At 44.6% G+C, this 24,850-nt stretch overlaps 1 protein-coding gene across 1 annotated transcript in view; it reads right to left on the bottom strand.

Moving 5' to 3' along the window:
- The window catches only part of FXYD6 (FXYD domain containing ion transport regulator 6), a 106,494-nt gene extending 82,116 nt beyond the window's left edge, over positions 1 to 24,378 (bottom strand). Inside the window, exon 1 of the mRNA XM_033918692.1 lies at positions 24,145 to 24,378. The gene's annotated coding sequence lies outside the window, so the exon portion shown is untranslated. The remainder of the gene's footprint in view (positions 1 to 24,144) is intronic.
- Positions 24,379 to 24,850: the final 472 nt, after the last annotated feature.

Genomic DNA, 24,850 nt, shown 5'->3' with positions numbered 1-24,850 from the left:
TCGGTCCCGTTAACTATCTGATCCCATCCGCACAAGCCTCAAATAGTTATGATTTTATATTGAACATATTTTATTAAAGTATAAAAAGAAACAATATTCTGTACAATTATCATTTTATAAATATAAATAATATAGGGCAAGGATCAACAAAACCCCCGTCTCCCCTCCCCTTCACATATATCCCCTCTACTATCAAGAAAACTGAATAAGCCAAATTATTACAGAATGCTACACAAATATCATGCTAACAGAATACCGCAGTCACACATGGCAGGAATAGTGTTAGGGGGAGTGCAACTAGGGCAACTGCCTCCTGGTCAGAGAGAGCCCTAAGCCAGCTGGAAGCTAAAGACGCACTGCCTGGGCTTTGCACTCCCCAGTTATGTCTAACATCAGCTCTAGCAGGATACATATTTTAAATCTGATATATTCTAATCACAAGATAGAAATAAAATTATTTTTTTCTACCTTTTGTCGTCTCTGGTTTCTGCTTTCATCGTCTTTTCACTCTCTTCCATCCAGCGTCTGCCCTCTGTCTCTTCAATCCAGCATCTGCCTCTTCCATCCACTGTCTGCCCTCACCCCTCCCCCTCCCATATGGTATCTGCGTTCTTTCTATGCCCCTCTCTCTTACACCAGATCTAGCATCTTTGTCCCTCTTTCCTTATTTTTCATCTGACCCCCCTTCCCAGCATCAATCTCTCTCTACCTTGTCATTCCTCTGTCTCTCCCCTTTCCCTCATCTGATCTCTCCATTCCATCCTGACTCCTTCCCCTCCTCTAATCTCCCTGCCAGCTGTTTCCTTCCAATGTTCCTCCTCCCCTGTCCAGCAGTACCTTCTCCCTTTCTTCCTCCCCTTATCCAACATTAATTCTTGTCCCTTCCCTTTCCCTTCTCCCCTGTCAGAAGTAGCCCCTTCCCCTCCCTTGTCCAGGAGTACCCCTTCTCCCTTTCCTCCTCCTATTAACCAACAGTAACTCTCGTCCCTTCCCTTTCCCTTCTCCCCTGTCAGCAGTAGACCTTTCCCCTCCCTTGTCCAGGAGCACTTCTACTCCCTTCCCTCCTTCCCTCTCCAGCAAATGTTCCCTCTATGTAGGCTAGCAGCAGCTCTGTGTGCTTTTAACTTCGGCACACTGCTGCCCCTAAGCAGTAATTTAGCGCGGTTTCATGAGGCAGCCTTGGGGCCTTTGGTAGGCCGGCCCGCTTCGATGATGCGATGTGGGCCGGCCTACCAAAGGCCCCGAGGCTGCCTCATGAAACCGCACTAAAATACTGCCTAGGGGTAGCTGTGTGCCGAAGTTAAAAGCACACAGACCTGCCGCTGCTTTTCTGGGGGTGCGGAGACATACGCGGCAGGAGTCCGTGGTGGCAGGCAGGAGCGACAGCAACAGGAAGTTGCACGTCAACTGACGCCGGCACCTTTTGCTGCGGCGGGGTCCTGAATCCTTCGCGGACCGGCAAGATTTTTTTGCGGACCGGCACCGGTCCGCGGACCGGCGGTTGAAGAACTGTGTTCTAGACTACTTGCCTCTATATTCTGCTCTCTATTCTCTGACAGAACATTCCGTCACTAATTATTTTACCCTCTCATCTGCTATCTGCTCCTCTCTTGTCTGTCTGCTTCTTCTTTGCCTCTATATCTCCATGTCCACCTAGTGTTGTTAAAGTTGGCTGGGGCAGGAGACGATCCCTCCTGTCCTGGCCCACTGCTGGACTACCGGGACTTATGGTAGGCCCAGTGGAGGCCTGTAAGGCATTGGAAGGGAGGGAAAACAGGGTGCAGAGTCTAACAGGGAGAGGGACTGGGTGCAGAGCCTTGCAGGGCAGGGCACTGCACTTGAATATTAAACCAGTGCCCCCCCCCCCCCCCCGGTTTATTATTCAAGTCAACCTTTATTCCTCTTTTTTTTGGGGGGGAAAGGTTACCTCAGTTTATATTCAGATTGGTTTATATTCGAATATATGCGGTATATAGTAGCCAAGGCCTAAACATGAGTAGAATGAAGGTCAATTAGAAAACTTTAATGTAGAGCAGTATTATTCAACCTTTTGACACCTATGGATGGCGGAAATAAAATAATTATTTTGTGGACCGGTACTGGTCCATGGACCGGCAGTTGAAGAACGCTGGGCTAAGTCATCCCAGTCTCCACTCTATCTCCGCCCCAGACCATGCCCCATAATAGTACTAATTGTAACACCATTTTTTCCATTCATTTTTCATATATACACACATATAATTGTATTAACAACACATAATGGTTAACCACAAAATTAAAATACACAAAGCACACTTTATGCTTTTTAACATTCATTCCTACCAGAAAACAGATAACCCCATGCAAATGCAGGACCAAAAACTAAAAGTACTAATATTTACAAACATACCCTAGGATGCAAGACTCTGCAAGCAGTACAACCCCAGAGGAAAAGAAGCAAATGCATTTCTTCCTGAACAGACAAATCAATCACTAAATAAAAAAACAGACAAATCAATCACTAAATAAAAAAATAAAATTATTACCCCTACCGTTGTTGTCTCTCTCCCTCCATGTGCCTTGCCTTCTGGCTTGCCCTCCGGTGTTATCTTTGGGCCGGTCCACTGTGTGATCAACGCAGCGTCTTCAGGCCAGCTCCCTGAGTGCTGCATTGCACAAAGCTGTGGGCAGCGGCTCCTCTCGCGCATCCAGCGCCTCATCTGGAAGCCTTCCCTCTGACATTGCGACGTCAGAGAAAAGACTTCCGGTTCAGGCGCAGGCCGCGTATAGGAGCCTTTTCCCATGGATTTGTGCACTGCAGCACTCAGGGAGCCGCCTGAAGATGCCGCATTGATCGCACGGTGGACCGGCAGCTGAAGTACGCTGTCTTGGGCCCGATGGATGTGCCGGCCCTGTGGACCGGCAGAAAATTTCTGCGGACCGGCACCAGTCCACGAACCAATGGTTGAAGAATACTCCATGTGCGGCATCACCAACGATCTATACAGGGGCATCAATACCTCCCTTCTTTTGCAGATTATTCCTTTCTATACAGCCTAGCATCCTTCTAGCTACAGCCACCGCCTTATCACACTGTTTAGATGCCTTTATTTCCTGAGATGAAAACAAAACCAAAAACTGTGGATACAGATGTTCTGGAGATAATTTATTAAACACTAACATATAAAACCATGAAAATTCAATTAATAAAGTACAATGATAAAAAATACTCACACAATCTAGATTTTCAGAAAGTCATGGGTTAGAAGGAAATGTTCAGTTATAAATTAGGAATTGGTTATCAGAGAGAAAACAGGGGGGTAGGATTAAATGGCCATTTTTCTCATGGAAGAGGGTAAATAATGGAGTGCTGCAAGAATCTGTACCTGATTGAAGAAAGACTTGTGCATGACAGTGTTTAGGGCAGGGCAGTCACAGTCCCTCTTAGAACTGTTGCTTATTGTTCTACTTCACGCAGCGAGTGGTGGACACCTGGAATGCTCTCCCAGAGGAAGTAATTGAGGAATTCACTGTTCTAGGATGCACATCTCCTTAAGAGTGGCATAGAGTGATATAGGAACCAAAACTATGCCAGGGTACTCCTGGCAGGGCCTCCGCATGTGCGGATCTCCGGACTTGATGGAATATACAAGAATGTACAAGGAATATACAGGAATATACAAGAATGTACAATAGGAAGGTAATATTTTATTTTCAGGAATATACCGGTCATTAAAGTTAATAGGTTTGGAGGGTACGATAAGAGAGAAGGAGGTGGTTCACCTGTATTGATGGGAGATGAAGAAGTGTGAGGGTTCTGTCCATGGAATAAGTGAGTTTTGAGGTTTTTTCTGAAGTCAAGGTAGGTGGGGGCGTCGAGTACAATTTGGTCTAGCCATGAGTTTAGTTTAGCTGCCTGGAAGGAGAAGGTTTTCTCAAGGAACCTTTTGAGACGACATAATTTTAGGGAGATAATTTTATCAGATAGAAAACAGAAGGTAGGGCTAAATGGTCCTTTTTCTCAATGGAGGAGAGAAAACAGCGGAGTGCTACAGGGATCTGTATTGGGACCAGTGCTATTTAACTTATTTATAAATTATCTGGAAATTGGAATGACGAATTTGCAGATGACACTAAACTGTTCAAAGTTGTTAAAACACATGCAGATTGTGAAAAATTGCAGGCAGGCTTTAGAAAATTGGAAGACTGGGCGTCCAAGTGGCAGATGAATTTTAATGCGGACAGATGCAAAGTGATGCACATTGGGAAGAATAACCTGAATCACAGTTGCCGGATGCTAGGGTCCACCTTCAGGGTCAGCGCCCAAGAAAAGGATCTGGGTGTCATCGTAGACAATACAGGGCACAGTCAGCTTTGGTCTTTAAATGCCAGCTATGGCAGGCATATAAAACATGGATATTCATGGCCACTATCTAGAGATACTAAGCAGCACTGGATATCCAGGTAGAGAGGTCATGGCTGCTGCTGCTTTTCAAGCCATTATCCAGAAAGCAAATGAGAAAGTGAAGATGGCATTTCTTCTGGCCTAATTGCACATGGATTGTTATCTGGATAGCAGCATAAATATCTGCCCTTGCTTTGCCCATGCACTACCCTGGCATTTTCCAGATACTGCCAATGAATATCCATAGCCAGCGTCAGCGAAGCCATTTATCCAGGTAAATGACTTTGATCCCTGACCCAAAAGTTTATCAAATTTAACAAATTCTTGCAAGATTTGAGGTGAGGAGTGGCCTAGTGGTAGAGTTGCTGCCTTAGCACCCTGAGGTTGTGGGAATGATCCCAGCACTGCTCCTTGTGACCCCGGGCAAGTCACTTAATCCTTCTTTGTCCCAGGTACAAAATAAGTGCCTGTATATATGTTAACCACATTGAATGTATAACCACAAAAAGGCAGTACACAAGTCCTATTCCCTTCCCCCATTTATTTTCTTATAAACATCTTTCTTCCTTTTACCATCTTTTTAACAGACCATATTCTGAATTTTCTTTTTATGTTAAATCTAGCAACCTACTGTATCTGCCTTATTTCCTTTTTCATAAGAAAGTTGGTTACTTTTCAGAAGAGAACACACAGTCCTTCCCCTTAAGAAACTGCCCTTAACTCATGTTCATGCTTTGCAAGGAAATCCCAGAATGCTCGACAGACGGACTCCAGAACATTTCCAGCAGCTCAGCTGCTACTCTAAAATACCGACACTATAAATAGTTTCCAAAAACATGACAACGCTAAGCTACCCCATGAGGGGAAAGAGATGACAGAGTCAATATTGAGAAAGAAACAAAACATGCAATTCCCTCTTGTTAGGAAAGAACTATGCTAGAACCACAATTCCATAGAAACATAGAACATGACGGCAGAAAAGGGCCATGGCCCATCTAGTCTGCCCACACTAATGGCCCACCCCCTAACTACCTCCATGAAGAGATCCCACTTGCCAATCCCATCTTTTCTTAAAATCTGGCACGCTGTTTGCCTCATTTACCTGTTGTGGAAGATTATTCCAGCGATCAACCACCCTTTCGGTGAAGAAATATTTTCTGGTGTCGCCATGAAATTTCCCACCCCTGATTTTCAACGGATGCCCTCCTGTTGCCGTGGGTCCTTTAAGGAAAAAGAGATCCTCTTCCATCTCGATACGGCCTGTGACATATTTGAACATCTCGATCATGTCTCCCCTCTCTCTGCGTTCCTCAAGTGAGTACAGCTGCAATTTACCCAGTCGTTCCTCAAAACGGGAGATCCTTGAGTCCTGAGGCCATCCTGGTGGCCATTCGCTGAACTGACTCAACTCTCCGCACATCTTTTTGATAATGCGGCCTCCAGAATTGTATACAGTATTCCAGATGGGGTCTCACCATGGATCTGTACAACGGCATTATGACCTCGGGCTTACGGCTGACGAAACTTCTACAGATACAGCCCATGATTTGTCTAGCCCTGGATGAAGCTTTCTCCACTTGATTGGCAGTCTTCATGTCTTTGCTAATGATCACCCCCAAGTCACGTTCTGCTACAGTCCTTGCTAGGATCTCACCATTTAGGGTGTAAGTCCTGCATGGATTTTTGCCACCAAGGTGCATGACCTTGCATTTTTTGGCATTGAAACTTAGTTGCCAAGTCTTTGACCAATGCTCCAGCAGGAGTAGGTCCTGCGTCATACTGTCGGCCATTGAGCTTTTGTTGGGCACTGTGCTTTCATCTGTTGTGCGGTTGCCTACCATGTTGCATAGTTTGGCGTCATCGGCGAATAATGTAATTTTACCTCGAAGCCCCTCAGCCAAGTCTCTTACGAAGATGTTAAATAGGATCGGGCCCAAGACCGAGCCCTGCGGCACTCCTCTGATCACCTCCGTCGTATCGGAGAAGGTACCGTTTACCACTACCCTCTGAAGTCTACCTCTAAGCCAGTCCCTAACCCATGCGGTTAATGTTTCACCCAGTCCCATCGAATCCATCTTGCTCAATAACCTGCGGTATGGGATGCTATCAAACACCAACTGCATTCCTTATTGGATACATTTCCTGGTTGATATCCTGGTTGATGTCCTGGTTAGAAGTGAGCTACCAAACATTCTCAGTAGCATGGGCACCATGTGATGGCTAACGCTGTAGCTTATCTGAGGAATGGAGCTCTTTGGGAACTGTTCCTTAAGGAAAGCAAGACTACAAAGCCCAGTAACAGATTATATGATTGCAGATAAGGACCATAAAATTAATCTAGTCCACCCAAATTCAATCCTGCTGCAATTTTGTGGACCCAGGCCTTTTTGGATACTTTTCTTGACCCTGTCATTACAAGGCTGTTGATTTGCATCTACTACCCTTGCAGTGAAGAAATATTTTCTTATGTTGCTCCTGAGTCTACCCCACTTGTAAAAGCTTTGCTTCTTGTGACAGATAATAATAAATGGCCCTGCTACAGTTGATTATGGTGTGTAAGCTTAATGTTAGAAGTCAAAATGTCAAGATTCACTGGTGCCCTGACATATAGTTAGAAACATGAAGGTAGATAATTTTATCTGCCTTTAATTTTCTCATGAGGACCTTTGTCAAAGGCTTTTTGAAAATCTAGATTGTATCTGAGGATCTAAAGGCATCTAAACAGTGTGATAAGGCGGTGGCTGTAGCCTTTTAAAAAGCCCATCCAGTCTGCCCTCTGATTAGGAGAGGCAGAGAGGTAGCCTGTGTCAATGGTAGAAAGAGACCAGCAGGGCTCTGCATAGAACAAATGCACATTCCAAAGAAGAGGGCAAGTCATGCCAGGATATAAATATGGCAGCAGCACTCTGCAAACTTAAAGAGAGTAGCCATGTTCTACTCTGGATGGTTAAACGCTTTAGACTTATTTAGGATGTACATATGATATTTTTATGCCATTTTTTTCTCACAAGAAAACACAGTTCACAACATTACACAATAACTGCCAGATTCTGTGTGGTTGCCCAAATCTGGGCAAGGATCACAGACCCACACATAAACTAATTAGGCGATTGACAATTAATAATTGGTGTAAACAAGCACTTAATTGGCAGTAATTAGGAGCTACGAGCAGATCTGCCCTATGCCCTCTTCCATAACATATGTACCTAAATCTCACAGTGTGTAACTCCAAAGGGGTCATGGCCATGAGAGGGGCATGAGCAGGTCAGGGGGGTGTTCCAAGAATTTAGGTGCAGTGTTATGTGTCTAACTGCCATTAGTTCAGCACCAGCTTTTATGCCAGCCATTGGGAGAGGTAGCCCATACAGCGACTTTTTCTATGAAAAATGATACAAAAGAGAAGTACATAAACAGGAGCTCGATGACATTATTTACATTGTATAGTGAACTGGTCTACATTTCAAATAGATGCGGCCGCTAAACTGATCGTGGCAAGGAAATCTCCCTGCTGTAATCAGCTGAGCGGCTGTGGCAGGGAACCCCTGAACCCCATCGCAAGCTGACCGGCAGAAGGGATTCCCACTCCCTCCTGCCACACCCCCCCCCCACCAATCCCCCATACACACTGTACATGGCAGGAGGGATGCCCACTCCCTCCTGCCGTAAACCCCAAAACAATCCCCGGCAGATGGGATGCCCACTCTCTCCTGCCAGCACCCCCTGAACACATGACCTCCCCTCCCATTGAAACCCTGACCCCCCAAAGCACCCCCTCCCCCAGGACCTTTATAAGCAAGGCTGGCTGGAGGGATGCTTATTCCTGGCCAGCAGGCCCACCTCTTCAGACGGCAGGCCTTCCCCTTCCCAGTGCATCCTGGGATGAACTGGGGAAGGGCCTAAGGCCCTGACTGGTTCAGGCACCTAAGGCCCCTCCCATAAGATGGGCTTTAGGCACCTGGGCCAACCGGTGTCTTAGGTCTCCTTCTCAGTGCATTTTGGGATGCACTGCGAGTGGCCTAAGACTCCAATTGGCCAGATACCTGAGGCCACTCCCATGGGATACATCTCTCTGGCAGGCCTTGCTTATAAAGGTGTGGGGGGTCCGGATGGGTTTTGGGGGGGTGAGGTGTTGGGGGTTCTGTGTTTGGGGTGGTGCCAGCAGGAGGGATTGGGCCTCCCTCCTGCCGCAGATAGTGGGTGGGAAGGGTTTCAGGGGTGGCGGCGGGAGGAACATCCCTCTACCGGCCAACTTGTGGTGGGGTTCAGGGGTTTCCTGCCACTCAGCTGATCGTGGTAGGGAGATTCCCTTGCCGTGATCAGCTCAGTGGCAACACGATTCTCTAAATGGTGCCTGTGACATGGATGCTGGTTAAAGAATCGGGGTGGTTAGGCGGAGTTAGGCGATTCTGTATAGTGAGGAGTAGTGGCTCGTGGCCAGTAGGGGGTGATGTTTATGGGACGGTAATGGAATGGATATCAGAACATGATAGTGCAGTATTTTTGTTGAGTTTTTCTACAAAAGTGCCTGTTTTTCGTATGATTCTGGGTGATTCTAGTTAGATACAAGCATATGTGTTAGTTAAGGCCACGCCCAATAGAAGCGTACAAAAAAAGGTGAATAAAAATCTGAATATAAATGAAGCCAAGGCCAGAAAAACACACTAAAGATTAATATAAGGGAAAGTATAATAATATTTTTTATGTACTTTGCTGTTGGGCCAGATCATGAAGGAAACCAGAGGATACATGGAATCCATCTTGGTTCTCTGTCTTTTCTATATCTTCTCAGTCTTTGGAATCCATTTTGTTTTCCAAGTCTTTGTTCTCAGTATCGTGGTGTTAATTGATACCACATGTGCCTTAGGCTGGCTAGAAGAAGTATCCTAAACTGAGATATAACATTTATGAAATAAGAGTTATGAGTGAATCAAGTTATGAATGTATGGAATGCTTGGCCAAGCAAATATGGCTGAAGTATGTGATTGTGTGACTGTATTGAACAAAATAATGGGTTTTGAAAAAACATGATATATCTTTGCAACCTAAAGAAATCCTAAAATAACATCTGGAAGTAATTAAGTCAAAGACTCCTGCTCTAACATAGGAAGGCTTCTGTGTGAAGCTGTTAGCTCAGGGGGAGACAGCCCCTCCTTTTCTTTGATTGCCTTCTCCTGCACTTTCTCCTTTCCTCTAAGGCTGAGAACTTTTCAGCATCTTTTTAACAAATAATGTTCTTAATATACTTTTGTGAAAATGATGGTTTATATTTAGAAATGAATATAAGTAAACAAATGTACTTTTCTGAAACTTTGTCTAACTTTTAAACACCTCCTTTGTTGATTTTTATTGGTTGAGAAACTGATGATGTCATAATGAGCCAAAGGTATATAATGAGAGTGTCGTGAGATCTTAATGGAGCTCGTTATCAGAAGGCCAGCATTTGGCAACTATAACGATCTCCCACTAATGTAACGGCTAATGCAATTATGCTGTATTCTTTTGGTGTGCCATGATTGGAGAAAAAAAACCAATAAAATTACTGGTAACTTTACATTAGTGAAATTTTGCATTTTTTATTATTTTTTCCACCATGAGATTCAAGAAGGCGTCAATGTCCCTTGCTCAATAGGACGCCCATGTGCGATTCTCAAAAGCCGCTTAGGCGACTGCTGAGACTGGACGTCCTATACAGAATCAGTTCTTCAATGTTGTTCGCAACTGTTCGAACAACATGGAACTAACTACCACTGGAAGCCCATTCCGAGCTGTCATATATGAAATTTAGGGTGCTCCTCAAGTCATACTTATTCCAGCAGGTCTTTTCTGGAGATTCTTAATAGCCAGTAGTGTGATGCATGTTAGTTACAGCATTTGTAATGTGTGATACAAGTCTGTTACAGTATCTGTAATATGTGGTTTCTCTTCTTTTTTTCCTTTCCTTTCCTGTCATTTATTATTTATTTATTTGATTTTCTTTTTTTAGCCCATCCTCCCAAAGGAGCTCAAAATGGGTAACAAATCAGGCACTCAAGCATTTTCCTGATCTGTCCTGGTGGAATCACAGTCTATCTAATGTATCTGGGGCAGTGAGGATTGACTTGCCTAGTCACAAGGAGCCGCATGGAGTTTGAACCCACAACCTCAGGGTAAACCACCTTGATGGTCCAGTCGAAGGGCGGTTTATAAGCCTTTATTAAACTTTAAACAATATATGCCCCTTTTCAGATCTGTGCACAAGAATTTACATACACATCATTATAGAACAGCACCCAGCAAGATGTTTGCCTAAATTAGCACTGATAGTCGAATATTAGCACCCAATTGCAGATGCTAATTGGTTCATTACTCAATTTAATTGTGCATGCAAATCAAGCACATGCCCAAATTTGCTTGCAAAGTTTTGTGCGTCATATATAGAATCTGTCCTTTGCAGAATACTAGCTTAGTATGGATCATCCAGTGCTTAATACTGGGTGTTCTTTATTAAAATTCCTTCTAACTCTATGAACAATAAAACATTAGCTTAAAACAGTCCATGTGTCTATGTCTACAAAAGGACTTCTTATTTTTTTCAAATACAGTAAAACCTTGGTTTGCAAGCATAATTCGTTCCAGAGGCATGCTTGTAATCCAAAGCACTCATATATCAAAGCAAATTTCCCCATAGAAAATAATGGAAATTCAGACGATTCGTTCCACAACCCAAAAACTTTAATACAAAACACTGTACGTACTTGTATTGCAAGACCTCGCTCATTTAGAACAGTCCCTACACTCCCACAGTGTCAGAGAGAGAAGAACCATCGGCTCAGTTGTGATGATATGACGCGTGTATACTGTATGTACTCGTATTGCAAGACTTTGCTTGTTTAGAACAGTCACTACACTCTTGCAGCATAAGAGAGAGAAGAACCATCGGCTCAGTTGTGATGATGTGACGCCTATACTGTACTGTATATACTCGTATTGCAAGACTTTGCTTGTTTAGAACAGTCACTACACTCTTGCAGCGTCAGAGAGAGATGAACCATCGGCTCAGTTGTGATGATGTGACGCCTATACTGTACTGTATGTACTCGTATTGCAAGACTTTGCTTGTTTAGAACAGTCACTGCACTCTTACAGAGTCAGAGAGAGAAGAACCATCGGCTCAGTTGTGATGTGTGTATACTGTATGTACTTGTATTGCAAGACATTGCTTGTATATCAAGTTAAAATTTAATAAAATGGTTTGCTTGTCTTGCAAAACACGTTACTTGCAATCCAAGGTTTTACTGTACTGTACATAAGTGTGTACCAGAGAACACTGATTTCCAACAAAATATTATGGGTGGGAGAACACTGAGCAGTATGTGGTACTTTCAACAGTGGAGAAAAAGCCTCAAAAACACCATGCAGCACATTTCACTAACATTTGTGACAAGCTGCCTTAATACTATCATATTTTTCACTCCCTATATTGATATTAGTGGTATATTTATACCTTTTCCCTGCGCATGTTTTGACTTAATAATATCATAAGCATAAAAAACTCCACTCGTATAACACCTTTCATAGCTCACATCCCACTAGTGTACACACACAACACAAAACTTAGCTGTCGACTGAATTCTTCAAACGTTCCCTGAAGGTCAATGCTGACATTACCACGCTTCTCAGGGTTTGTTTAACTTCACTCTTTCAGCTCAAATTATCAGCATATGTATTTTATAATCTCCCAAGAAACTTGTTTCTCCAGCAATACTGGCTCATAACATAGAAGGTTTTTTTGTTGGAGAATTATAGACTCTGGTATCCCTACTGGGATTCACAACTAAGGGCTCCTTTTACAAAGGTGCGTTAGGGCCTTAACGCGCGGAATAGCACACGCTAAATTGCCGTGCGCGCTAGACCTTAACGCCAGCATTGAGCTGGCGTTATTCTAGAAGCTTACCGTGCGGTTTAGTGCGTGGTAATTTTGTGCATGCGCTAAAAACGCTAGTGCACCTTAGTAAACGGAGCCCTACATTTTAAGAACATCATGAGATTTATACAGTTCAAACTAAAGCACCTGGTGGGTTAAATGAGAATGGCACGGTGACAAAATTCATCACCGTTCCATTCCCCGCGGATAACCGCGGGAAACCATTTTCATGTTATTCTTTAAGGAGAGAGGGAAGAATCAGAGTATGAATGGCCACAACCCTGACCCGCAAGCTTTGCTTTGAAGAATGCTGATGTAGAAGGACTGAGGTTGAAATAGACACTAGACAATGACATGGGATTATTTCCTGTGGTTATCCGCGGGGGCGGGAACGGTGATGAATTTTGTCACCGTGTCATTCTCTAGGATTTTGATTGGATCACATTGATTTGAATATCTGAAAATGATAGGCTAGTATAGCTTTGTGAGCAATATAAATGTGCTTACACCATGTTATTTTTCAGATGCAATGTCCTATGGAAAAAGTGCTCACAAGAGCAAAATATTTGCTGAATAAGTTGGAAAACTGGAATCCCTGAAGCAGAGCTTAGACTCAAAACACAGAAAATTTTGAAAGGTACCCCAGCAAGGACTGAGCTTATGAACTTCTGGTGCTGGCTGATGCGGTTAACAAGTATGAAATCTGCCTGATGAATATTTTTAAGATAAGGATTGTTTTATTCATATATACACAATTGCATGTTTTATTGTATGATAAGATTTGCAATATGTAAAAACTGAAGAAGATTGAAGTAAAGGATTGTTTGTTAATTTACATAAATGGACCAATGATTGGATTGAAGAGTGATTTAAGTTAAGGGGCCCTCACTCTTCTTGGTTCTTACGTGATGTGATCAATTCTTTTAAATACCTTGAGTGACTACAGATTCAAACTTAACGTTTGATTTTCATATTCATAGAGTCACTAAGTCCTGCTTTTGGTTCTCTGACTTATTCATTTGTATCACCCCTACCTGGACAACAAATCATATGCAATTCTCCTTTATTCTGTAGCGTACGCCAAACTGGATTACTGCAATATTATCTATGCAGGTCTACCAGCATCTTCCCTATAAAGACTCCAGATTGTACAAAAGGTTGAGATATGGATTCATAATAATAATCAATTTATATACTGCCACAGGGCCGTAATGTTCTATGCGGTTTATAAAATTTTAAAAATACAATTAAGAGAAGAAATTAGATAACCAAATAATTATAAATAACACTATAATGATCTAGATCAGTGTTCTTCAATCTTATAGCCTATGGACTATATATACTAGCTGATGCCCCGGCGTTGCACGGGTATTTAATTATAGCAATAACACTGTAAATGGATTCAAATAAAGATACTTTATAGTGGTGAATGAAATTATTTTTTTACAGCTTAATAAAAAGTACAATATTCAAATTATAATGTGAAATATTTGACAAAATGAATACAATACAACTAACGCAAAACGTGATTATAAACAACATTTTTAGTTTCACCTCCAGGAGCAAGAACATATAAATTGTTGGGTGAACCCAACCTTGAGCAAGCAACATAGAGTTGTGGGCCGAGAGACCCCCAGAACATATCAGCCCAGGTAGTGAGGGATCAGCATACCAAGTTTCGTTCAAATCGGTCAAGCCGTTTTTGAATTACTGTGAGAATGGCAGCTTTTTACATTTTTTCCATTGACATGAATGGGTGAAATCTGATTTTCTGTTTGTAGCTCCGCCCACGTGTGCAGGTGGGCCGCGAGACCCCCAGAACATATCACCCCAGGTAGTGAGGGATCTGCATACCAAGTTTCGTTCAAATCGGTCAAGCCGTTTTTGAATTACTGTGAGAATGGCAGCTTTTTACATTTTTTCCATTGACATGAATGGGTGAAATCTGATTTTCTGTTTGTAGCTCCGCCCATGTGTGCAGGTGGGCCGCGAAACCCCCAGAACATATCAGCCCAGGTAGTGAGGGATCTGCATACAAAGTTTCGTTCAAATCGGTCAAGCCGTTTTTGAATTACAGTGAGAATGGCAGCTTTTTACATTATTTCCATTGACATGAATGGGTGAAATCTGATTTTCTGTTTGTAGTTCCGCCCACGTGTGCAGGTGGGCCGCGAGACCCCCAGAACATATCACCCCAGGTAGTGAGGGATCAGCATACCAAGTTTCATTCAAATCGGTCAAGCCGTTTTTGAATTACTGTGAGAATGGCAGCTTTTTACATTTTTTCCTTTGACATGAATGGGTGAAATCTGATTTTCTGTTTGTAGCTCCGCCCACGTGTGCAGGTGGGCCGCGAGACCCCCAGAACATATCAGCCCAGGTAGTGAGGGATCTGCATACCAAGTTTCGTTCAAATCGGTCAAGCCGGTTTTGAATTACTGTGAGAATGGCAGCTTTTTACATTTTTTTCCATTGACATGAATGGATGAAATCTGATATTATGTTTGTAGCTCCGCCCATGTGTGCAGGTGGGCCGCGAGACCCCCAGAACATATCATCCCAGGTAGTGAGAGATCTGCATACCAAGTTTCGTTCAAATCGGTCAAGCCGTTTTTGCGTGATCGTGGCACATACACACACACATACATACATACACACATACATACCTCCGATTTTATATATATAGAAGATATATATAGATATAGATATATATATATACCCTTTCTTCTATACTCATTATTTTTTCTCTCTTTACTTCTCCACCTAGAGACACATCGGGCACACTCCTGCGCATCAACTTCAAATCACAGGGAAGGAAAAATGGAGGCAGCAGAAGGACAGCGAAGCTTTCCAGTATACTGTATTGATTGTCACATGTATGACTACCTCCCTTCCGGGAGGCAGGCCTACATATGCAGTCGATGTCAGGAACTGGCTAGCCTAAAAAAGGAGGTCGGGAGACTGCAGATCAAAGTACAGGAGCTAGAGGGACTCCACTCCATAGAGGAACCAAGGGAATTTGAACCAGCTGAGGACACCATCAGAGAAAACCACATCCACGAACAGGTCAGAGAGCTCGAAAGATTCATCGAGGAGGCCTGCAAGATGGTAGAAACACAGGATCACCCGCTCTTCAGAAGGGAACAAACGGATGGAGGACAGGTACCCGCCAGGAGCCACCAGGACCCACCAGGAGCCGAGGGAGAGGAACCTTGCGGAGGAACCAACCATGAGAGGGAAGGATTGGAGGACCCAATCATCGACACAGACCTGAGACCCAGGAGGAAGCTGAGGAGAGGAAAATCTGCTATCGTGGTGGGAGATTCAATCCTGAGAGAGGTGGACAGTCACATAGCAGGAGGCAGAGCCGATCGCCTAGTGACATGTCTCCCAGGGGCGAGGACAAAGGACATCTCCGACAGAATCGAGAGTATCATGGAGGGAGCTGAGACAGAGGACACAGCAGTGTCTGAACAAATGACGTCAGCAGAAGGAATTTCAACATGACTACACTGACTGAGCAGTTTAAGATCCTGGGAAGGAAGCTGAAGCTGAGGACAGGGAAGATAGCCTTTTCAGAGATCCTGCCAGTACCAAGAGCAGATGCGAAGAGGCAGACCGAGTGCAAGCAACAAATGGATGGCTGAGGCGATGGTGTGACGAGGAGGGTTTCCTCTTTGTATGGAACTGGTCAACCTTCCTGGGGAAAAACAAGCTCTACAGGAGAGACGGACTGCATTTGAGCACGGCTGGGACGAGGATGCTGGCACGTAACATCCAGACCTGCATAGACATGACTTTAAACTGATAACAAGGGGAAAGCCGATAGTCGATCTGACCTCGACACATCGGACCACAGTATCAAGCAAGGATACTGAAACAGGAAATGGCGATAGTGGACTAGAGACAAAATGGACACTTTATGGACATAAACCCAAAGATGCAGCACAGGGACCCGAGAGGCAACTAGAACTAAAGAGCAAGACAAGGAGGAAACAGCAGGATCCAGAGGGCTATCAAAGAACAAAAAAGCGGGCAGAGGACGGGATAGACACACCACAGGAGGCAACATGTGAGGAGACCAGCAGGAGCAACAAATCAAGAGTAGATCCAAAAGAAAAGGTAACGAACTGGGACTTAAATTCCCTATATACAAATGCTAGGAGCCTAAGGACTAAAATGGGGGAGCTAGAAGTTATAGCCGGAAATAAGGACATAGACATAATAGGAATCACAGAGACATGGTGGACAGAGGACAACAAATGGGATGTGGCCCTTCCAGGGTACAAACTCTACAGGAAGGACAGGGCACACAAGAAGGGGGGAGGAATAGCACTGTATATAAAGGACTCCATTCCTTCATCCAGAACAGAAACAACAATAAGGGCAGACAGTCTGGAGTCACTATGGGTTAAGCTGACAGGAGGGGAAGGAGCTGACATCAAATTGGGATTGTACTATCGCCCACCAGGACAGTCAGAAGCAAACGACCTGGAACTAGAGGCCGAACTGAGGCAGGTGTGCAAAAGTGGAAGGGTGGTGGTTATGGGGGATTTCAACTATCCGGGAATAGACTGGGACATTGGGCACTCAAATTGCAAGAGAGAAACTAAATTCCTAGAGGCGATAAGGGACTGTTTCATAGAGCAGCTGGTCACAGAACCAACGCGAGGGGATGCCACTCTAGACATAATCCTCAACGGGCTAGAGGGACCCGCAAAGGAAGTGGTGGTACTAGCACCATTAGGGAACAGTGATCACAGCATGATCCAGTACAAATTAAACATGGGAACATCAAAGGTGAAAAGAACCACAACGACAGCACTCAACTTCAGAAAGGGAAACTACAAGGACTTGAGGAAAATGGTAGGAAAAAAGCTCAGCAGCAACTCAGGGAAGGTGAAGACCGTAAAGGAAGCCTGGACACTGCTTAAAGGCATAGTGCTCGAGGCACAAGACCTGTGCGTCCCAAGGTTTAGGAAAGGGTGCAAGAAAAATCGAACTAGAAACCCAGCATGGATAACAGCTGCGGTTAAAAAGGCGATAAGCGACAAGAAATCATCCTTCAAGAAATGGAAAAAGGATCCAACAAAGGAAAACCAGGAAGAGCACAAAAGACACCAGAAAGAATGTCATAGAGAGGTCAGGAAGGCAAAGAGAGAATATGAGGAAAGACTGGCAGGAGAAGCAAGAAACTTCAAACCCTTCTTCAGGTATGTGAAAGGGAAACAACCAGCCAGAGAGGAAGTGGGGCCACTGGACGACGGAGACAGGAAAGGAGCGATAAAGGAGGAAAAAGAGATAGCTGAAAGGTTAAACAAATTCTTCTCGTCGGTCTTCACCAGAGAGGACACATCCAATATCCCAGAACCCGAGGTGATTATAAACGGAGAACACGACGAAAGGCTGGTACAACTAGAGGTAAGCAAAGAGGATGTCCTCAGACAGATAGACAGACTAAAGAGCGACAAATCACCAGGCCCGGACGGCATCCACCCAAGGGTACTAAAAGAACTGAGAAACGAAATAGCAGAGACACTTCGCCAAATATGTAACCTCTCCCTAAAAACTGGGGAGATCCCAGAGGACTGGAAAATAGCAAATGTCACGCCCATCTTTAAGAAGGGATCAAGGGGTGACCTGGGAAACTACAGGCCTGTGAGCTTGACCTCGGTTCCTGGAAAGATGATGGAAGCAATGGTAAAGGACACAATCTGCGAACACAAAGAAAACAATGGACAACTGAAGGCAAGCCAGCATGGCTTCTGCAAGGGAAGGTCATGCCTCACGAACTTGCTGTACTTCTTTGAGGGAATAAACAGTCAGATGGATAAGGGTGAATCCATAGACATCATTTACCTCGACTTCCAAAAAGCCTTCGACAAGGTACCTCACGAACGGCTAAAAACTGTGGAACCACGGGGTGCAAGGGGATATCTACCGATGGATCAAACACTGGCTAGCAGGCAGGAAACAGAGGGTTGGAGTCAAGGGCCAATACTCAGATTGGCAATGGGTCACGAGCGGAGTTCCGCAGGGGTCGGTACTGGGACCTCTACTGTTCAATATATTTATTAACGATCTGGAGACGGGAACAAAATGTGAGGTTATCAAATTTGCTGATGACACCAAACTCTGCAGCAGGGTTAGAAACACGGAAGACTGTGAAGACCTACAAAGGGACCTAACGAGACTGGAAGACTGGGCAAAAAAGTGGCAAATGAGTTTTAACGTAGAGAAATGCAAGGTCATGCATGTAGGGAAAAAGAACCCGATGTTCAACTACAAAATGGGGGGAACACTGCTAGGGGTGAGTAACCTGGAAAGGGACCTGGGGGTGATGGTAGACTCATCACTGAAACCATCGGCGCAATGTGCAACAGCCTCAAAGAAAGCAAACAGAATGCTGGGCATCATCAAAAAGGGTATCACAACCCGGACGAAGGAAGTCATCATGCCGCTGTATCGCGCAATGGTGCGCCCGCACCTGGAGTACTGTGTTCAATACTGGTCGCCGTACCTCAAGAAGGACATGGCGGTACTCGAGGGAGTGCAGAGGAGGGCGACTAAGCTGATAAAAGGTATGGAAAATTTTCCATACGCTGACAGGTTAAAAATGCTGGGGCTGTTCTCCCTGGAGAAGAGGAGACTTAGAGGGGACATGATAGAAACCTTCAAAATCCTTAAGGGCATAGAGAGAGTGAATAAGGACAGATTCTTCAAACTGTGGGGAGCCACAAGCACTCGGAGAAATTGAAAGGGGACAGGTTTAGAACAAATGCTAGAAAATTCTTTTTTACGCAGAGGGTGGTGGACACATGGAACGCGCTTCCGGAGGAAGTGATAGGCCAGAACTCTGTACAGGGGTTCAAGAAGGGTTTGGATAGGTTCCTGGAGGATAAAGGGATAGAAGGATACAGATAGAACTTGAGGTAGGTTATAGAAGTGGTCAGAAACCACTTCACAGGTCGCAGACCTGATGGGCCGCCGCGGGAGTGGACCGCTGGGCGAGATGGACCTCGGTCTGACCCAGTGGAGGCAACTTCTTATGTTCTTATAATATCAACACAGACAAGGTATCTAGACTGGATTATTGCAACTCCATCTATTTAAGCCTAACTTAAAAAAAATTCCATAGACTTCAGCTAATCCAGAACGCCGCGGCCAAGCTTATTTTCGCAAAAGGCAAGTTCGACCACGTCTCCCCACTCCTGTCCAAACTTCACTGGCTCCCAGTTCACTCCAGAGTCCTCTTTAAATGTACCTGTTTAGCCTTCAAGATCCTACATGGCATCCTCTCTCCCGTTATCCCACTCTTCTGGAATTCCTCTAACCCTAATTCCACTAGATCCTCCCAAAAACTGAAACTATCATTCCCCTCTACAAAAGGTATATCCCGCGTAGGAAAACTAGGAACATCCCTCCCCTTTAGAACCACAGACCTCTGGAACAACCTCACATCCCTGCTCAGAGTTTTAAGTTCCCTCCAATCCTTCCGCAAACACCTGAAAATCTAACACTTCCCGCTTTTTGGTTCCCTGTCCCTCTTTATCTTCCTAGCTCCTTTCCTATAACCCTTCATTGTAGCTCCTTTTCAATCTAATCCTGTAAACTGTGCCGAGCTCTACGCTTGTGGAGATGGCGCGGTATACAAACCTAAGGTTTAGTTTAGTTTAGTATCTCAAATATAAAACAACACATAAGGCTCCTTTTACTAAGCTGCGGTAGCGTTTTTAGCGTGTGCTAACCCCCGCGCTACGTGGGGAAATTAATGCCAGCTCAAGGGAGGCGTTAGCGTCTAGCGCACGCTAAAACCGCTAGCGCAGCTTAGTAAAAGGAGCCCATAATAGTTACATTTCATGATCTGACGTTAGTATTACTACATCAAATTTCAACTTACAATCAAACATTTCTCAGTGCTAGGGGGCATAGCAGAGCCTAAACTAGGTCAGTTTTTCTGATACCATATATACGAGGGCTGATTGAAAAGTATTGAGACTGCCTCTGTTTTTCTTTCCAGGAAGTAATAGTAGATGACGGCAGATAAAGACCCGAATGGTCCATCCAGTCTGCCCAATCCTGATTCAATTTAAATTTTTTAAATTTTCTTCTAAGCTATTTCCGGGCAAGAATCCAAAGTTCTACCCAGTACTGTGCTTGGGTTCCTACTGCCAAAATCTCAGTTAAAACCTACTCCAGCCCATCTACACTCTCCCAGCCATTGAAGCCCTCCCCAGCCCATCCTCCACCAAACGGCCATATGCAGACACAGACTGTGCAAGTCTGCCCAGTACTGGCCTTAGTTAAATTTTTAATATTATTTTCTGATTCTAGATCCTCTGTGTTCATCCCACGCTTCTTTGAACTCAGTCACAGTTTTACTCTCCACCACCTCTCTCGGGAGCGCATTCCAGGCATCCACCACCCTTTCCGTAAAGTAGAATTTCCTAACATTGCCTTTGAATCTACCACCCCTCAACCTCAAATTATGTCCTCTGGTTTTATGTTTTTGCTCATACATCGACGTTTCTGAACGTGCAGTTGAACTGCCGTAGTCTTCATTGTTGGGTCATAGCGAGAGGAAGAGCTTCGTACATTTCGTCATGGCAGATGAGGAAGACGTGTCTGTAAGAGTACGCCAGAAGTGTGTGTTTCACCACTGTATGCTTGCCCTAAATTTTCATCAGCACTCGTTCCAGGTTTAACACAAAATTCAATCTCAAACCTCCGGCATACTCTCACAGACACGTCTTTCTCATCTGCCATTATGACTTGTACAAAGTTCTTCCTCTCACTATGACCCAGTAATGAAGACTACGGTAGTCCAACTGCAGCTTCAAAAACGTTGATGTATGAGCTTCACAAGAACCAGCACAGCGCTGCCATGTCTACTTCCTGGGACGAAAAGCAGAGGCAGCCTCATTACATTTCAATCAGCCGTAGAATTTACTTTTTGAAGGTGAAAAATGTTGGTCAGATAGCAGTGGTTTAGTATTCATTTTGGAGAAGACTTATGCTTGGATATGGATAACATAAAAAAGTACAATTTTCCCAATATCACTGAGGGCTGGGGCTTTAGATATCCCATGAATGGGATCAATTAGATCCCTAAGAATCATTATTCAAAAATGGGAAATTGGTCTGGCCTAGGTCTTGAACATGATGAAGAATGCCATTTTTAAACTAAAAATGATAAGGCAGATTTGTTCATTTGTGGAAGAAAGGGAATTTGCAGACTGTAGTACAGAGTCCAATACTGAGTAGTTTAGACCTGTGGTTTTCATCCTCACTTGGCCAGTCAGGTTATCAGGATACCCACAATGAATATGTATGAGAGAAATTTGCATGCAGTGGAGGACAAGTGAATGCTAATACATCTCATGCATATTCATTGCAGATATCCTGAAAACCTGATTGCCAGGTGGTTTCTGAGGACTGGATTGAAAACCACTGGCTTAGATGATGCCAGCAATGTTGGAGGCTTCAGATGATTCAGAATACAGAAGCAAATTTGGTGATGGGAGCAAGACAGAATAGTGCATGCCCATTGATAAGGATGTTACATTGTCTTAAAGTCAAGTAGTGATGTCTCCTTAAATCAATTCTATAATGCTGTGCACACAATATCACACACGGGGGCAGATTCTATATACAGTATATATGGTGGTGGGAAAAGTGGTATAGGAAAAAAAAAAGTGCTTAGTGTTATTCTATAAGCCATGCCTAAAATTATGTGCAGTTTATAGAATACACGTAGTGGCCAGCCCCGTGACTAAAATGTAAGCGTGACCATTTGAGTCAACTAAAACCCAATGTGAATTCCAATCAGTATAGAATTAACACAATGAAGGTAACAAAATTTATTCTGTGAGTCTATGTTTCTTATCCTCTCAATGGCCTTACAATGTTCATCTCCCCAAGCTATTTACATTTTTACACTGCATAACTGTAGAAAGTCCATAGTGATTTAAAATAGCCTTTCATTCACACTGAAATTCAAGCCATAAAACAAACAAACAAAAAGTATTATAAATATTACATTCACTGGCCCATCCCCAAGCAAACTATAACGATATATCAAATTTCTATCTAAAGAATGTCTTAAGCTTTCAGCTAAACTATGATAAATCTGCTCCTCTTTCAGTATCCCTACAGTCATTTCATTGTTAGACTAATGTCACTCCAGTAGTGTAATGGGGGGGGGGGGGGTTCCCCGAGTGCCAGCATGAGTTGGAAGGTTAAAAAAAAAAGCATGGGCCTTGTAATGTAGTAACTGTTTGGTAAGTGGATATGTAAACATTGGCCCTTGAGTGCTGGAGAACCATGGTCTGCCACTCATTCAAATCGACATTCACCCAGCACATGGCATTTTCCTGCTTTCAATCCTAAACTGAAGCAGCTCACCATAAGTTTATTTAGGAGAGTTATTCCACTCGGTTCTGTCCTTTCATCTGATGGTTTTATCCCTTTGAAGGTGGAAAAAAGGGAGCTTCGAGATGAAAATCTGCCATCTCCAAAAGGATATCCTATCTTTTGCTCACTGGCTCTAATACAGTGTTAGTGAAAAGGCCAGAAGCTCTTCATTTCATCTGTTTTTTCTGATTACTACTTGCATCCTTTAAGTGCACAGGAAACCTGATTTCTAAGATTTTACTGGAAAACTAGCTTAATAACAGTCAACTTGCTATGGCTGTAGGGGTGGAATTCACAAACTACACTTTTCAGCTGGGTTTCTGCAGCCTGACTCAGGGTCTTACCCACAGAAGACCCTTCTGTCAGGGGCTCAGCTCTGATGCTCAAGCCCTTCCCCTAAAAAGCCAGGTTCTGATGCCCTTCTTCGGTGCATCTGATTTTTCTAGCCCAGCCCTATTTTCCAATAGCATCTCGAATGGGCTTCAGGCCCTAGACCAGGGCTCTCTAGGTTTGAGGCTACACACTCCTTGCCAACCCTTTAGGAGAGCCTGTATCTATGGCAACGTCCAGAGGAAGTTCCCATAGCAACCAAAGGGCACGTGACCCGGGAGCAAACCCCCCCCCTCCCTCCCCCGACCGCCGAGACAGATACGAGAAGAGGGGTGGGGCGCGCGCGCGTACGGCCGGCTCAGCCAGGCGTGCAGCGTGCGCCGTCTGCCCTCCGAGCGCCCGTGCACGAGGAGCAGCGCGCCCTTCCCGCGCTGAGCGGGCGTCGCCGCCGGCAGCGCGGGCGTGGTCGGGCTGTACAAAGATGAAGGCGCCCTGCCCAGGGCGCCGTTCCCCGCTAACTAATGTTGGACAGTGGGGACGAGCTGAGTTGTAATAGTTGCAGCCAGGAAACCACTTGAGCGCAGGCCCACGAATCAACTGGAAGGGAAGCGTTCCCCTCCCCTCCCACCTCTCAATTTGTTACCCCCCAGGCCGGCCGAGCGACTGACCCGGTCTCGGCGTGGCCCTAGTGAATGCATGGATCAGTAGTTCTGATCGTCTCAGGAAACTCGGCGGGAAGCTCAAAACTGCAAACATTCAATCAGAACCGGGACTGGATCGTCTCATGTCAGGCGGCCTGGGGTGTGGTGGCACTTCTGCGCCCCGACGGGTCACAAACCCGGCTCAGGATACTCTAGAGGTCTGCCCGCTAGAGACACAAATAGCAGCTGCTGGCCGACCGCCTCCCCCCCCCCCACACACACACACACATTTTCCAAGCAACAGTTGTGAATTTCGGGCTTGGCTTTGCTGCCTCCTCCTCCCCCCTCCCCCCGTTTACATTGTTTTCATCTTTCATCAAATCCGACGACTCACTTGTAAATCTTTAAAACATGGATACCCAAACAGGAAAACTTTTCCTTCTAAAATTTTAGGAAGATCGCTTCAGTCTTACCTCTCAGCCTGGTAAACAGAAAATCCGGTAATTCCCTGAAGATCCTGGAAGACCACCTCGATTTTATCCTTCTTCTAATTTTTTTTCTTTTTTTGCCTAACTTGCCGTGCCGAACCACAAATACTTAACGATCTCGTTAGCTCTTGGAGCCAAGATGCTGTGTGGTGGTGTCAGCTCTCAGACACACGGTCCCTGAGTGTGTCGTCTGCCCTGTCTTGTGTGTATGTGAGATAAGAGGGAGACTCTGTGTATCAACAGGAATATTGCAAAGGGGAGTGATTTTAAGCAAAGGAGGAGGGGAAAGGGGGGCTAGCTAGAGAGAGCCAAATAACAGCGCGGGTTTTGGGGGGGGGGGGTTACTGCATGGGCTGAAGGGGAGGAAAGATGCAAAGAAGACCAGCCAGCAAAATATCGGGAATTTTCCAGAATGGAAAATAAAGAATTAATCTCCATGTCACACAATGTAGCCCATTCATTCCACCCAGCCCCGTATGGGGGCTGGGTGGAATGGTGATCATTGGAAAGGATGGCAGGTCACTGCTCGCCCAGGTTTCTTCTGTGTAGGCAACAGGGTCTTAAGGGGACAATCTATTTACCTATGCTACAAGAAATGGGCTTGGTTATAACATTGCCATATAATAACAGATAAAATTGGCATAGGTTATCACAATCCTGGCATAGCAATGTTATTCCAGCCTTCTTCTTT

This window comes from Geotrypetes seraphini, chromosome 13 (genome assembly GCF_902459505.1).
Source record: "Geotrypetes seraphini chromosome 13, aGeoSer1.1, whole genome shotgun sequence".
NCBI classification, from domain to species: Eukaryota; Metazoa; Chordata; class Amphibia; order Gymnophiona; family Dermophiidae; genus Geotrypetes; species Geotrypetes seraphini.
Note: the sequence above shows the minus strand (reverse complement) of the source record. Positions and strands in the feature narration are given on the sequence as shown.